We start from the raw sequence: 17,755 nt of genomic DNA, 5'->3' as shown, positions 1-17,755 counted from the left end.
ACGAAAGATAAGAAGGGCGGGCGAAGATTTCTCGGACTGTGCGTATATTACCGGCGCATCGTCGCAAGCTTTGCACGCATTGCAGAGCCACTCACGCGCTTGACAAAAGATAGCAAACCCTTTCAGCTGGGAAAACGCCCAACAAAGAGCATTCTGTGAGCTGCAACAACACCTACAAAATCCGTCCGTGCTCGCCCATTTCAACGATAACGCCGAAACGGAAATGCACACGGACGCCTATGGATGCTGTTCTCGTCCAAAAGCAAAGCGCTTGCGAAAATGTAATCGCCTTCGCCAGCTGTGGTCTGTCGAAAGGGGAGAAAAACTACTGAGCCTCTGAGAAGGAGTTGCTCGCTATCATTAAGGCAGTTTCGAAATTTTGCCCTTACGTTTATGGTAGACCATTCAAGGTTGTGACAGACCACCATGCGCAGTGTTGGCTGACCAATTGCAAAGACCCGTCTGTCGTCGTGGCCGGTGGAGCTTGCGCCTGCAAGAGTTCGACGTTACAATCGTCGACAAATTCGGCAGGAAACACTCCAGACGCCGACTGCCTGTCCCGCGGCTTCGTCGACCCAAAACCACAGGAATCTGATGAAGGCAGCGCGTTCTTTGGAGTGGTCATGGAGAGCGACCTGGCCGCCCAGCAGCGTGCAGACACCAACTTACGCGTCATGATCGACTACCGCGAAGGACACAACGTCGTCGTGCCTTGGGCCCTCAAACGTAACTTACAGCATTAAGCCTGAAAAACCCCAGCCTCGTAAAGAAGAATTTCTGCCCTAGAAAGAGAAAAATTATATTCTTGTCATCCCCGGATACCTTTGGGACAAAATTTTGGAAGCGTGCCACGACGACCCATCTTCCGGATATCTCGGCACATCTCGCACTATTAAAAAAATCAAGGCGAAGTACTATTGACCCCGACTTACATCCGATGTCACCCGCTACGTCCGGAGCTTCCGTGACTGCGAGCGACAAAAAGCGCCGCCATGGAGACCCGCCGGACTTTCTGCATGCGCTCGCCATCCCACTAAGGCCCTTCCAACAGATTGGAATGGAGCTTCTTGGCCCGTTTCCCAGGACACGAACTGAGAACAAGTGGATTGTCGTAGCAACAGACTACATGACGCGCTACGCAGAGACCGCCTTGCTTCCGAAGGGGACCCCACAAAAAGTCGCCAAGTTCTTCATAAACCAAATTGTGCTGCGATATGGAGCCCCTGAAGTCCTAATCACGAACCGCGGACCGGCCTTCACTGCGGAACGTATGCGGGGAATCTTGCTCTACATCAACACGGATCACCGAAGAGCGACGGCCTACCACCACCAAACGAACGGACTAACGGAACGTCGGAAGAAGACGATCGCGGATATGCTGTCTATGTACGTCGACGCTGAACATACGACTTTGGAAAAAGTACTTCCGTATGTCACGTTTGGCACAACACAGCTATACAGGAAACTACGCAGATGATCCCGTTCGAGCTTGCGTAAGGAAGATGGCCGACTACGATGCTTGACGTCATTCTGCCGCACGTAGAAGACGACGAACTCAACGCCAACATCCAAGGATACCTTCAGCGTGCGGAGGAGGCTCCCAAGCTCGCTCGAGTTCGCACATCGGACCAGCAGCTGGTGGATGCCAGAGGCTACAATCTCCGACACCGAGACGGCGAGTACCGCCCAGGATATCGTGTGGGTTTCGACTCCCATCCGACGACGCGGATTGAGTGAGAAGCTTCTGCGACCGTATTTTGGACCTTATCGGATTCTACAACGTGTTGGGCAAATTACGTACGAGGTGATCCCCAATGGGGATTCCGGAACATCAGGACGACGCACGTGGCCCGAAGTCGTCCACGTGGTTAGCCTGAAACCTTACTACGCAAGATAACAATTCGAACTCTTTTCTTTTTGCTGTTTTTTCGGACTGTATTTTATTGTAGCATCGGGTCGATGCACTATTAGAGGGGGGGTAATGCCGTGAACCAGGGATTGCGTTTGTTTATTTATGTTTTGTTTTTGCCGACCGGATGCACCGGGCTGTGTTAACTGTGTGCCACGTGAAGTGCGTGTTCCATTCCTTATGTCTACGCCGCACGTGTTACCTCTTTCGAGAGGAAGAGCGTTTCGAACTAAGTTCTCAAGCCTAGAATAATCTTCGATCTACACGGTTCTGGATGTACTTCAACGGTTTGAGAAACACTCGCCCCCAGAGATTGCGTATTCTTTGAGTTGTTAGGGGGATACAGATTCGCTCCAATACACTTGTTTTTCTTCAAGACAGCTGCGTCGTCTTTGGCTGCTTGACAGTATATTTAAAAATACGTCAATTTAGGTGTATGTGGGTATAACTACAAGTCTACATACACCTGTAAGATGCTTAGTGCTTTTACAAATATTTGGCTGTTAGATTCTTTCAGATGTTTTCAGCCCACTGTAAGGATTTCATTACATTTCTGTTCTCCGACATAGTAGCACTATTTTGACATTTTACGACACAACAATTTGTATTTGAATTGTATAATCCTGATGCAGCTATTTTGTTCTCGACTGAGCCTATTCATTTTGTTGTTAACCTCCAACAAGACTGCAGACTCATATGCACACTCCGAGTGCAGACTCATATACAATGCTAGCAACCTTGATTAGGGTAGTCGACATCGCTCTCTACACTACAGTATTTTTGTCTTTGTCTGCGATGCCGCCCACCTACCTGCGCTGTATTATAATATATTCCGTCTCACAGGTCCAAACCCGTTTCACATCAGAACCAACGTGAACTCTAGCCTACTCTCCCTGCCCTCCCTCTACTTCTATTCTTCCACGTTATAGCCCCAAGCTCTAAAAATGGGTGTCACAATTTACTCACAGCTCAGCAAGGGGCGTCGCTCGATCAACCGGGGATTCCTTTCCCATGTGTGGCTAAAGTCCACTTGCAGACAGAACACCAATTTTGGGCAGTTAGACTTGAGGAAGAAGGTCTATATTTAGTGCCAGCAAACAAAGACGATGCCTGGTACCGGTGTGAGCTATGCTCGGTCGCCGCTATAGACTCGTGTATTTTTTTGAAAATAATATTAAGACGTTCTGCAACTGCATGCTTGCCTCCTTACAATGCTTATCTCGTCTTAATAATTTGCACGTGCAGGAAGTCCGTAGTCGAAATGCAAGTAATGGTACCCCTAAAATAGCACTACTTTCTGAACAGTGTTACTCATCAGACAAAACCTCTCCATAATAGATAACCAGCAGGAACTGCTTGCCATGACAAGATATCACAGTAATGGCCACACACAAACTGCTAGTGTATCCTCACAATAAAAAAACAACTACGACGGACACGTCAGTGATGGCAAGGTCCCCGTTATAGACAGTTAGGCTAAACAAAGAACACATTTAAGACAGCAATACATATCAAATAACATTAGGTAAATAAAGCAGTCTGCTTTTAGCGTATAGTAGTTCGGATTTAGCTTTCGGTTCAGGAGTAGTTGGAGGGATTTGCACTTGTGCTCTGTTTTCAATGTTTACCTAAATGCGACTGTTGAGTTATTTAAAATATATTTTATAATGTTAGTATGTAAATGTAATAACTTATATTCCCTACCACTGTAATTGGAATGAGTTACTCTAACTGAATATTAAAAAATCTTTCTGTCCCCTGTAAAGGGTCACATAACTGGAACCAGTTATGTGACCGTTTACAGGGGACACTTAGTATCCAAAAAACGTGGAATATCTTGAAGTCACTTATCCCCAACACTGGATCCAAAACACGACTGGACGACAAATAGAGCGCCTCATCCACAATTTCCCGGGCACTGAAGAGGATATCTTTACGGTGGCAAAAAAGAAACTCATTGGTGAGCAAGACCAAATTATACCCGTTTCCCACCCTGATTACGTAGGGGTACCGAACCACGACGTTGACACCCAAATCACCAGGGCCGAGCTGGATGGGGCGCTCGCCAAGCTCACAAGGAACACTGCGCCAGGAGCGGACAAAATTACCAACAGAATACTCCGCAACATCCCAGAAAAAATCAAGGAGGATCTTCTCAACAGAATAAACGAGGTATGAGAGAGTGGAAGTATACCGGCGCCGTGGAAGCATGCCAACGTGACCATGATTCCAAAGCCCAACAACCCTATCGGATTGTCCAACCTCAGACCGATTTCATTGACAAAGTTCGTAGGAAAACTCATGGAGCACATGGTTCTGGATCGCCTAACCCTTCACATGGAGCACAACAACAAAATAAGGATTCCAGACTCCATGTACAGGTCCCGGCCATACTTATCAACGCAAGATATTCTGCTACAGATCAAGGAGGAGGTCATTGACAACCTGAGCACGTCACACAAAAGCGCCATCCTGGCGCTTGACGTTGAAGGTGCGTTTGATAATGTATCGCTCGGGGCCATACTGAAGAACTTACAAGACTGGGAATGTGGGGTGAGGGCCTATAACTACGTTCGAGACTTCCTTTCGTCTCCGACGGCGACAGTGGGCCTTGGAAAGCTTCGGAGTGACAAATTTCAGGTCCCAGCAAAGGGCACCCCACAGGGCTCAGTGATCTCGCCGTTACTTTTCAATGCCGCGATGATCAACCTACCTGACGAGCTAAATGCAATCCCTGGTCTTATACATGCCATCTACGCTGATGACTTCACGTTCTGAACAGCAAAAGGGTCAACGGGAAACTAACAGGATTCCCTGCAGGAAGCCGTAGACCGCACCGAGGCATACCTCTAGCAGTGTGGACTTTCCGTCGCCTCAGAAAAATCGGAACTTCTGGTACTAAGAAAGAGGACGAGAGGCAGACCCCCGCCGGAAGCACCAGACCCGGAAGTGAAGCTTCATGGCATCCCTATTCCAAAAGTCGACACACTGCGAGTATTAGGTCTGACTCTCCAAAAGGACGGAACAGGAGCTGCTACTCTCTACAAGCTCAAAAGCACCAGCACCCAGGTAACCCACCTGGTAAAGAGGGTTGCGAACAAAAAACATGGCCTCAAGGAAGAAGATACAATTCGAATAATACAAGCATTTTTTATCAGGAGAATTACATATGGTACCCCATATTTGGGGCTAAAAAATACCAAAAAAGAAAAACTCAACATCCTCATCCGGCAAACATACAAATTGGCACTACGTATTCCAGCGAAGACTTCGACGGAGAAGCTCCTGCAACTAGGGGGACATAACACGTAGGAGGAACTTGTAGAGGCCCACAGGTTAGCCAAATTGAACGGTTGAAACTCACAGAAACAGGTCGCGCACTTTATTCCGTCTCGGGTATGAGGTGAACTTGGATTCCCAAACCCAAAAAAGCCGCATCCCACTCTGTCTGAGGAACTACATCACGGTTTCCAATATCCCTCGAAACATGCAGCCTCTTTACCACAAAGGAAGAAGAAAGGCCAGGGTAAAGGCACTGAAAAAAGCTTATGGTAAGGATAGCGGAACGAGGTACGTCGACGCCGCAAGATATTCAAGAGCAAACCATGCAGCACACGCGATAACCGCGACCGAGAGCAAAGGAAAGGAACTAAGCTCGGCAGCTATCCCGACTGAAAACATTGACTCCGCGGGAGAAGCAGCAATTGCTCTCGCTACTACGACGATCAAGCAAAGCCAAGCTCGGATGATTATAATCACAGATTCCCAAACAGCCTGCAGATATTTTAAGAAGGGTCTTATCTCCACAGTAGCGCTCAATATACTCCTGAAGCTAAAGGATCAAAAAGACGAAGATGTACCGGACATATACATCGTGTGGACACCAGGGCACGAGTTTCTAGAGGGTAATATGGCGGCTGATGCCGCTTCCCGAGATCATTCCCACCGGGCAACAACCGCTACGCTCACCCCCATCACAGAAGCTCAGGCCACTCCCCCGCCGATGTTCCCACCTATCCCACGATGCACCAGGGACATATTAGAACATTACAGATTGAGCAGACGGAAATATCCACCTCCTCATCCACAACTTACCAAAGAAGAAGCGACGCAGTTAAGAAGACTCCAAACCAACTCTTTCCCGCACCCCTCACAGTTGCACATGATTCATCCCAGCATGTACAGTTACGACTGCCAATTCTGCGGCACCCCCAACACTCTCCACCACATGGTATGGGAGTGCAAGGGTGTGAAGGAACTCCCAGAGGTCCTGGCGCCATCGACGGAGCAGTGGGAGGCCCTGCTGTCGAGCGAGGTCCTGGATGACCAGCACGGCCTGGTGATCCGGGCCAGACAAGCAGCTGAGGGCCATGGCATCCTGGACTAGGGACGCCACACACCATGGATGGTCAACGCTACTACACTGAACATCATCCAGCTCTCAATCTTCCTTTTATAGGAATCAATAAACGTTTATTCCTCCTCCTCCTGCACCCACACCTACCGAATTACTCAAGGCCCAGTATTTTCCGCCCGTCTTATATTTCACCATTGCCCTCTTTCATCTTACCGCACGGTGGTCTGCTTTACCAAACATTTAAATGCTTTTGCGCCGAGTACCCGACTATACCAGACCAAAAAAGTGCGCCCCGTCAATAACAAGGCGGGCTCCAAATGGCCTTGAGCTCACGCAGAAATACCTCAGGTAAACGTACTCACCTTGAATCAGCACAAGTCCGCTCATCGTTCACTCCGTACATGCAAGCATGGCGGATACTTGCAACAACACCTATACCCATCTGTCACTATATCTACCGCTATACCACAAGTGACTAGATTGCAGATACTGGGTGTCCGTTCAAGGTGCCCACTACGTCCAGTGGAAACCAAAACGTGCTTCCAAACTGGAAGTGCTCACCTGGGAATTATACAAAATCTCCCTGGGACACCCTGCCTTTGCTCCCATTTAAAATCTCCGTAAACGGATGTTTCACAACAGCCTCGCAGAACAACTCGACGCTCACCCAGTTAGTCAGCTCCCCCGTGTCTCTTTTACCCCTAAGGGTCGAACAATCCTTGCGCAGCTCGGCCGCCGCGCCCCTGCATCACTCCATACCCGACAACACGTCTCGTCACATATTTGCTCTTTCATCCTCCTCTGTCCCAGTTCCCGACAGATGAACCCGACATATAAGCCGGCAGAAGACGAGCCCCGGTACACCTCATCCACAAGAAATCATTCAAAACTGCAGATGCGCGGCCACTGAAGGCTGTCGCCTACCGCACCTACTGGCTCACAAAGTCAGCCTCCTGAACTGCCTATGATCACGCCGAAAATACGCCCCCATTGCTCATCCAGTACTACCATGGCTGAAGCACGGTGTAAGATATAATTTTAGGTGTGGACACAGCAGCCAAAAAATTTGTCAAATAGAGTTGGTAGTGCAGTGGCGCTGCGCGTGGACCTTTGATTACCTGGTGGCAGAACTCTTAACTATGCTTCTAAGTGACCGAGGCTTCAAGTGACTTGAACAACGACTGTCCGAAGCCAGGTGGTTCGCAGGCACCAGCGGCATGCGTGTAAAACAACATTGTATGAGCTCATTGTGTGAGCTCGCACGACACGATCTTAACGTGTAATTTATTGCATTGTTTAAACAGCTGCGATATTTCGGGCGTCCTAAGTTCATTAAGACGCGCGCGCAGCTCCTCAGAACATTGGACACCAGCAGTGAGTTTGACAACATCGATTCGTCTCCCCTGCTTCGTGCATTGACTTACCCCAGTTGTGCAACGGCATTTACGACGAAGAAACATCAGCGTACTCGCCGCCAGTTTAATCCATTTCACAAACTGCCTACTTTCCTTGTATGTCGGGGCGTTGTTCCGGCAGCGGGCGCTTTCTTTTGCCGCTGCTTGTTTCGGAGTAGCTTGAGGGGCTGTAGCCAACAGTAAAGTCGACGGCGCTGCATCGTTTCGAGCACGCACCTCTTCGACATTCAGTAGTACATCCCATCAAAGCACCAAAAACAACCCTTTCGCGCAACCGCACTTTTAGAAAAATGCTGCCCGCAAGTAGCATCATTTTCTGCTGGGGATGGCTGCAGAGCACACATTCATTCGTTTATTCATTTATGATCGCAGGTAACGTTAATTACTGTCACGTTTTCTTGCCATCCGTTGCAGTACGTATTAGATAAAACATTTGCACCCCATGTTTTCTTTGCGCAAGCATAAAAAGCGCAGCATAAAATCTCATTTGTGTAAGCACTCAACGGCTACCGCGGCACACATTCCCTTCGGTTTAGTGTTTTATACCTTCTTTTGATTGTTACCAACTCAAAACACATGCTTAGAACACGTAGAGAGAGAGTAAACGTGTTTATTGCGAAAAGCAATGGGGAAAAACGGGGGTGAACGCGAAGGCTTTCGCACGGCTTTCTTCAAATTATCGTCTGCACCCCCGGCCGGCGGAACTAGACAAGCTGCGGCGAGCAAAAATCGAGCAGACGACCGGTTAGGGAAGCTGCCGAGAAGGCCCGACAAGGAGCCGAAGAGATTCGAAAACCTCCGAGTGGCCGGCGCTCGGGCAGCTTCTTTTCTCTGCCGCTGGAGGGCGCTGCAATCAACGGTCTCAGCGGGGCCAGTTTGGCGATTTTAGATGCAGAGCATCTGATTCACTCGCCTTGTCCCTCCGGCGTCGTCGTCGTTGTTGTCGTCGGCGTTGTCCACCCCTCTGCCATTCTCCTCGCCGCGCGAGCTTCGCTCTCCGCCGCTCTCCGCCGCTCACCCCCTCTCCTCTCCGATAAGGAACACTCTCTCGCGAGGGGCATTGGATTGGATTTGATTTGATTGGATTGGATTGGATTGGATTGAATTGGCTTGGCTTGGCTTGGCTTGGCTTGGATTCGGTTGGATTGGATTTGGATTGGATTGGATTAAAGTGGATTGTGTTGGATTGCGTTGCGTCATAGCCGCGGCACGTTGCGTCATAGCCGCGGCAGACGCGCTGGGGCCGGCGCATGTGCAGTACTCTCTCTTCCGCGGTTTCCTCTCCTTCGGGCGCGCTGCGCATATAACCGGTGTGCCGTTCTCCGGCGAAGCAACATCCACGCTTGGCTCAAACACCTAGAGTCCACGCCGCTTTACAAGTACGCCAACGTCGTCATCGACTGGGACCAGCTTACGTAGTCCCCTCAACGTTATGAGCGCTATAAAACGCGTTCCCTTCGCCGCTCCGCCTATGCGTCGCATCTACACAGGGGTTCCCGCGAGGGGAGATGGGAGTTTTTTTATCAAAACGAAGAACACACGTTTGTTTTGTAAGATGTGTCTTCACCTCATAATATATTTTACACCATGGGATGAAGTAACCGCCATAGTGCTCGCCGCCACCAAATTTCCGGGCGGCTACGTAACGGTTATCCCTTTCCTGCTCAACAAAAAGATTTTAGAAGAAATGGCCACAATCAAATAAATTGTGTGTATTTACCCCTTTCTAATGATGCTTCGACACGTGAAACTTGAAAGCTCAGTGCATTTCAAGCAGAAAATAAACCCACACATATGTGTGGGCTGGGCTTCTATTCGTAGATGTGCGGGTGCTAAGAATACCTTAAAAACGGCTTCAGTGGCAGAAAAAATGCATTTTTAAGTATTATTTAGCAATTTATATTGTTTTCGGGAGTACTTACGTGATAAATAGGATTTGGTGAAAATAATTAAGAGTGAAGTTTTAATGAAATAATCATATCTATAGTTAATATTATTATCACAAGTAATCGCGGGACTAGTTCAAGATTAATGCACAAGAAAACCGCGAATATATGAGACAACAAGGAAGCAAGAACAAATTATTTATCGCTGGCGCTGCAGTGCACGAGCCCGCCACCTTGTACCGCCCAGAAAAATTTTCGTAACGACGAAAGCCAAGCCCACACATATGTGTGGGTGGATTTTTCAAGCGTGATGACGGAAAGCACACGATGGGAACGGGTGTACTTTTTAGCCGGTCGTGTTTTTCCAAGTACTGCAAGTAGTGTGTTACGCTTGTTATTCAGAAAATATGAAAAGAGCAAGAAAAAATATCAGTGTTCATCTAGAAGACGGCTAGCGTCGTCGCACCCATAGAGTTTTTTACAGTATACCCTAGAGAGGAATCTGGTGCTAGCGTCTACGCGGCTCACATCAAGGTGGTCTGAGTCGTCATGGACCCCCGTTACACATCGTGCTCGCCTTAGTTTCATCATTGGCTTGGATTGAAACGTTTTAGTGGCCGCAAATTTAAACAAAGTGCCACAAAAGCTCGAAGACTAGGGTGCAATTATGTAAGTGAAAAATAAAAACAGGCTGTTTTAAAAAAGGAAAAAGGAAGTAAAGCGTATTTTTGCCGCACCGTTTTAACCCGCTATTCCGTAGGCCAAGGTTGTAGTTGCGATCAATGTTAATATTTGGGGGGTAACTCATTGGAGACTGTGATTTTATTAGTTTTACAATTATTTCAAATAATAGGTCGTTGGAAGAGTTTCGAAAGTTTTTTGAGCGTGTCTATGAAAACGATGGCTTCGTGGTGAACCGGTGCACCGACGGGCAGCTAGTTTAACAAGAAAAAAGAAAACGTGGCTGTTAAGATCGAGGGGTTGCATCGAGTGGTTACGAGGACGGGCCGGCGAGGTTTCTTTTTTTTTTTTTTTTTTACTATGAGCGCCGGAGGTTGGAGCAGCCTTTCGAGTGCCGTTTTTGTTTGTTGTTCTCTCGTGGTCGGGGGCCGCGGACACCGCTAAACGCTTAGGCAGCGGAAAGGAACTGTTTGCCACTAATTCTCAGAAGCGGGAGAGGGGCGGGCGAGGCCAAGTGGTGCATTGCTCGCAACGGGCGCGTCGGGTGTCAAGTTCGGGAGCGGACCGGAAGCTTCCGGTTGTAAATCCTTGGTCATCCTCGACGCAAAGACGCGAAATGTCAAAGTGGCGGCGGCCACTTTCTTTAAACAAATCACGACAATGTGCCGGTCTGTTTTGAAATGGGGAATTCGGGGAATGACCGGAAGCAGCTGCAGGTGGCCGCTAGGAAGCGGGGATGAAGCGAGGGCGGCGATCCCCGTAAACAAACTGTGCCAGCACGACACAGATGCGCATTGGAACGACGATTCGAGATTTATTGCTTTCGGTCCCTGTGGGGCTACTCCTAAATGAGTGTAACAACGCGTCAGACTTGGGTAGTCTGTTGGTTTTTAGTGTCGCGGCTTTCGGTGCGAATCCTTTCTGAGAATTCACGTCTAGTTTGCGTGGGAACGGGAAAGGAGTTTTGGACAAGGGGTGGGCCAATTGCCTAATTATGAGCTCCGCCTGTGGGTGGCTGTGCGGCCTATAAACGGCCAGAACTGTTAATTATGTGCCCTCCTCTCTTTCTTGGGTACCGCCTTCCTTGGAGGCGTGGTTTGTTTTAATAAAACCAAGGTGTTGGTTGTAAAAAGAGAGGAGAGAGCCCCGCGTGATGCGGGCTCGTCCCGAGCTCGTCTCTAGCTCGGACCTGCGATGTCAGTTGTAACTTCTTTGTAAATAGTGTAATAAAGTGGAAATATTGTGGAGCAGACCGTCGTCAGCTATGTGCCTTCGATCAACGAGCCATCTTCAAAATCAACATCAACATCGTCCGACTTCATCCATCCTCGTAATTTCAACTGTGGCGATGACAAGATGGGACGCATACAAGCGCCCGTACGTTTTATCCCCGTGATCGTATCTTGTCTTCGTCGAAGTACGTTTTGTTTCTTCTTTTCGTCGGCTACGAATATCGCGGCGGCATATTACCCGCTCAGTCATACGTCCTTCGACTGCGGCATGAGCAACGTCAGGTGCAATCACGCATTGCCTGCTGTTTTACTGAGCACGGCTACCACATAAACGGGAGGTTTTCGGCTTCCTTGTAGCTCGTAAACGTGTTAATGCATTTTGAAGGAAGCAAATCAGAAAAATCACTTAAGAATCCAATTCTCATGCAAACCCAAGCCAAAAAGGGGGGTCTTCCCATGAGCCCCAACGACGTCATGGCTTACGAGGCGCAGTTTCCTCTCTAGTATACTTACTAAGAAACTTTATGGTTATAGAGGCTAGAAAGGTTTTCCTAGTGTCGGGAAGGGGCGCGCCCAAGCGAAATAGTCTGCAATGATCCACAGTAGATGGCGCCACTGCCCGCTGGCGCGCGGCTCTCGTGGTCGTCTGCGCGCTTTTGTGCGGCTGTTCGCGTGCGAGCACATTTGTTTGGCCGCTCACTACCCATGCTCCGCATACACACGAAAAAGTTTAAAGCATGTCATTATATACAGTCACGATCGATATCTTGTGAGTTTGACAAGCGCACTTCACGCGACCACGGCTTGAATGCGCAAACCTTATCTGAAGGGGTAGTTTGATTGCGGGGATTGGGATTAACGCACCGAAACTGCACCGGTTATTTGGCGCGCCGTAGTGAAGCTCTCCGAATTAATTTTGACCACCTGGGGATGTTTAACGTGCGCCGAATTCTCGAACACACGGGCGTTTTCGCTTTTCCCAACCATCAGAAAGGCGGCCGCCCCGGCCAGAAATTGTACCCGCGTCCTTGTGCTCAGCAGCACAACGCATTAGCCATGCACTAAGCCACCGCAGTGAGTTGAAGGGGCAGTATTGCTTTCGTCGGCCCTGTACGCGTGGTTCCAGACTCACTGAGCAGTAATTAAAATATTACTACTATTAAGAACATTGCAGAAGCAACAAGTTATGAACTACAGCTCGAAGTTCCCCATACAAAAACTACCATACAACAACCCCAAACCTAACATAATTGAATTGTCAATGAACATTTTTGCAGCGTCAAATTGAAACTTCAAAAAAAACACTTTTTGAGAATTCAACAAATATTCCCACCTTTGGGAGCAAAGCAAGGGATAGATACATAATTTAACAAACAGTCACATTTTCGTGCGAAAAGCAAAAAAACGACATACGGGCACAGAACATTTTACACTCCAAAAAGTGTGCACGATGGTTCGTCTACAAGGCCAGTTCACCTTGCTGAAAGGAAGACGTCTCCATTGGCATCGCCTCATTTTCAGAAGTTTTTGTTTTTTCCTCTGAGCGCTTTTGTTCATGTTGTTTGCTTTTGCAAAAAAGTGTAATCGGGCCAGGGCATAGAACTTAATGATGGTCGTCGTAACATTCCTTCCGTGTTTACTGCACCCAACTTCTTTCAGCTGAGCTCCATGCAAAAATAGCAAAAAGTCCACCATGCTTCCAGCATGGAGCGCATTTCTGCTGAAGAACACAGTAAAGGTGTGTTCGAGATTCCTAACGAGCTCTTCGACCGGCATCGAAGGGTATATTAACCCAGCATGGCCAAATTCACGTGCCAAAGAAGCATTCTCATTGCACTCTGCTTGCACAGGCAAAATACAAAGAGAAGAAGCGCATTCAAATATCAATCCATCGGCCTTCTTCATCGCCTCGGCAGCGTTACACTCGTTATTTACGAGCAGTTTATCTGTCTTAATGCAGCGGCAGAACACGGTGAAAAAAAAAAGAGTTTTCTGGCGCCGCCGTGGCTTCGTCGCCCGGTTCAGAGCTCGTGTGCCAGGCGAAACAGAGGGCTGTAGGCTCACTTGGCAAGACAACTTTGCTGCACAATGGGGACGGCTAAATGATGTCCCCAAGTTGCTGTGGTGGCTGCGGCGTTTCCTTCGGGCAGACATCAATCGATCTTGACGACTACAGCAAAATCGGTGCTGGAAGCACTTCGTTTCGCCGGTGCCGCTTTGGTGTAACCGAAGTCTCTATCTTTCCTTTTTTTCGGCAACTGCTTCGTGAAATACAAGGGAGCATAAGGGAATATAGTAGGGATGGTGTCCTCCGCAAGCGCTGGACGTTCACGGTTAAGTTGCACAATTTTCCGCATTGATTATGTGCATAAACATTTTCAGGATAAATCCTTCATCGAAGTTGCGCGAACAGACAGACAACACAGGTGTTATCCAAAACTCTGTCCTCCCGCTTGATATTTCTTGCTTATTCCTTCAAGCCAGCAGGGTTGGTTGGAGCACGGAACAACGATACCTTTTGTGTTGAGGACTTGTATCCACCTTTACAAGGCGGCACGAAACATGTTCTTGCCTTTTTAGATGGCATTATGGCACACACAACGGTTCAAAACGCTGCCTCACATCCTGTCTTTGCACACAGGGAAGAAACAAGGAGCACACCAACAACGCACGTGCTAACCACACCGAAGAAAGGTACACGCTTACGCGCCCTCGATTGCTGCACCAGCCGCCGCTGACAGCGCGCCACCGACACCCAGCGCCACCACCAGGCAGCCATTCCACTCATTCAAACTGCTTTCAGCGGCGCCGGCGTAAGAGAGCCACGCTCCGGACACTAGAAAAACCCTGTAGCCTCTATACTACGGTCGCACCCATAGAGTTTCTTAGTAAGTATACTAGAGGGGAAACTGCGCCTTGTAAGCCATGTCGTCGTGGGGGTTAATGGGAAGACATCCTTTTTGGCTTGGGCTTGGCATGACAACTGGATTCATAAGCGGTTTTGGGGATTTGCTTTCTTCACTATGCATTAACACGTTTACGAGCTACAAGGAAGCCTAAGTCCTCCATGTTCTGTGGTAGCCGTATTCGGTGAAACAGCAGGCAGTCCGTGATCGCACTTGACGTTGATCATGGCGCAGTTGAAGGACGCATAACTGAGAGGGTAATATGCCGCCGCGAAATTTGTAGCCGAGGAAAAGAAGAAACAAAACGTACTTCGACGAAGACAAGATACGATCACGGGGATAAAACGTACGGGCGCTTGTATGCGTCCTATCTGGTCATCGTGCATGACTGTTTAATGCCACGTTTTTTTTTTTGTTAAACCAGTTGGCGGTCGGTGCACCGGTTCACCACGAAGGCAACGTTTTAATAGGCACGCTCCAAAAACTTTCCAAACTCTTCAAGCAACCTATTTAATGGTGAAATACATAAAATCAGAGTTCCTAATGAGTTTCCCCCCCAAATATTAACCTTGTTCGTGACTACAACCTTGGCCTGCGGAATAGCACGCACAACCGTTCCGAAAAAAATATGCTTTACTTCCTTTTTGCTTCGTTTTAAAACAGCCTCTTTTTATTTTCAACTTACAATTGCACACTACTCTTCGCGTTTTTGTGGCCCTTTGTTTTAATTTTTTGTCACTAAAACGTTTCAATCCAAACCAATGATGAAACTAAGGCGAGCGCGATGTATAATGGCGGCCCATGACGACACAGACGGCCTTGATGTGAGCCGCATAGACGCTAGCGCCAGATTCCTCTCTAGTGTATACTGTAAGAAACTCTATAGTCGCACCGGCTGGGACGCCATTTTTTATGTCGCGCCCTGGTGCTGAAATTAGTGAACTACCGAAACCAATAAAGTCTCGGAAGAGTTCGGAGCGACTACCCAGGCTGTGAAACCGAAACAGAAAAAGGTGCCACTTATTAAACGAATTTGTTTACCAATATCCATACAACATCAATTATTTCCAATATCCATACAACATCTATTCCTTCAGAACTATCTGCAATACGTACAACGTTGTATGCGAGTGTACAACCGGCGGTAAAATAAGCCGAACCACGCGAGCGCATGGCCAAATGGATAGCCGCGACCTCTGACGTTGCACTTCTGCTGTCGAGACAGCAATGTGCGCGCGCATGTCCAACCCCTGTACACAAACCTTATATTTTTCTTTCGCTTCAAGCGGCAAAGCTGATAGCATTGAGTGCTTGGCGCTAGGGGGTAAGTTTTTATGATCAACACGCCTCGCTTGGACCCGCTCCCGCACCTAACGGTGAGGGTGGAGCCCGCTTTGCTCTATCCGCCTCGCTCTGATGAAAGACGCATTGCAACGAGATTTTAATGTCCTAGTTTTAAGCACCCTAGCGTTTGTTTTGTCAAACCTACGACCACGCCGATGTCTGCTCGTGTTTTTTGTCGTCAATACGGCTTTAAACTTGTACAAGGCGAGTTCTCATTAGACCTTATTCAAATATTCTATTTCTCGCGTAATTTTTTTTCTGTGTTGGTGTACTCATTTTAGTTACCAACCTACTGCATGGTTTAGGCAAAAAATACAAAAAAGCAATTGGATATATGTGGCCCAAAATCGTCACCGAGACGGGCAAGACATGTTAGGTATTGAATCAGGTCAGAGCCAGCAAAGTTCGGTTCACAGCCGGAGCGTGTGGCATCGAAGCGTGTTGGCGAAGAGAGTGACTCCTATTGCCAAACGCTGATTGTGATCAGCTTTGCTGCTTAACATGAAAGAAAAGACAGGGCAGCGAGCATGGTTGGACGCGCACGCGCACATGGATGCCTCGACATCAGAAATGGAAGGTCAGGGTCCGTATTCTCGACTGCACAAATTCCCAGGCAAAGCGCCATGTTTTTCTGTGTGCGCACAACGTAAGCAATCACTCACGTGATGCACGTATAGATATCAAATATTGTGCATAAAAGATATAAGAACGCTTGGCATGTACATTAAAAATTAAGACGGTAGCTGAGGCTGGATAGAGAAACACATTTCTGCAGGTCACAATTGTCGTCCACACCACAAGGAAATCGAGTAACGTTGATCCAAAAGCGAGCGAAAGGCGGATGTCGAGCTAAAGAACATCACACAATTTTTGCCGTATCTATTTATTTCTTTCAATCGCTTTTAGTAACATAGTTAGGTTATCTGCTTCAATGCAAGCTTTGTGGCGTCATCACCTTCTTGGTCGCCACCGCCGCCACGACATCGTCTGCTGCTTGCTATGTTACAAGCGTATGGCATGATCACAGAAATAGACGGCCGCGACCATCGCTTCCACGGTACATAAGGGCAGCGAAGCGCCACGCCGGATAACCGCGGAGTGCACCGATGTCACCGATTCACTCATTCGTCAAGCTCAACTTCAATCAGGGCTGTCATGAACGAAAGAGTCACTTTTCTTTTTATATTCATCTTATGTTCGATCATGTGACCCAGCAGCTTACTAGGAGAAGAGTGGACAAATGTCATGCTTTGGGTTCTCTTTGTCATGGAGAGGCTTCTACTGCCCTCTTATGTTGCGTTTGCACCAAACAAATAGTTTTTATTTTATTGCCAATCATAAAAGAAAAATACTGCACGGTTTTTGAATGCTCCTTGAACACTGATTTGGAAACAGTCGAAAGTATAGGTTGTTTCGGTAGGAAACGTGCTTTAAACAGTGCGTCTGCGAAACTGCAGCTGCTGCCGATTGGCGGACATTCCGCGTCGCCGAAGGTGTGGAAATGTTTTGGCCTATTTCGCGGCAAAAGCAGCGGCCATTTTCAAGCGGTTACGTAACATTACGTCACTATTACGCAGGCTTAAGTTGCCAATGTGTGACGTGATTGTTCCCACCAACTGTTTAAATTACTTCACGCCTTCTCATCCAATCACTGAGAGGGCGTGCAATAGAAGCAGTATTGCTGTTCAATTGCAAACACAGGCTTACGTTGTCATGTCCGGTGTATTTATCCTGGATTTTCATTGCCGGCCAAGGATTATCCGCTTTCAGTAAAGATAAATAAAGCAAACTTCAGAACTGGTGCCCCTAAACGTCATAAAACGTCCAAATCACGAAAGCACACACCACAGCTTTGTCAGCAGGAACCACGGGACCAAAATTCAAAGCCAATTAGAAAAAACTTCCGGCAAATTGCCAGTTTCTCTGGGAATTTGTGCAGTCGAGAAAAGTGGCCCAGATGTCGCGGCAATGCATTTATCAGTGCGCTCACGTGCCCCGGTTGATTTCGCTTCCGAGAGCCCCAGT

This window comes from Haemaphysalis longicornis, unplaced genomic scaffold (assembly GCF_048455015.1).
Source record: "Haemaphysalis longicornis isolate Haplotype H1 unplaced genomic scaffold, Haemaphysalis longicornis Haplotype H1 scaffold_5, whole genome shotgun sequence".
NCBI lineage: Eukaryota > Metazoa > Arthropoda > Arachnida > Ixodida > Ixodidae > Haemaphysalis > Haemaphysalis longicornis.
Note: the sequence above shows the minus strand (reverse complement) of the source record.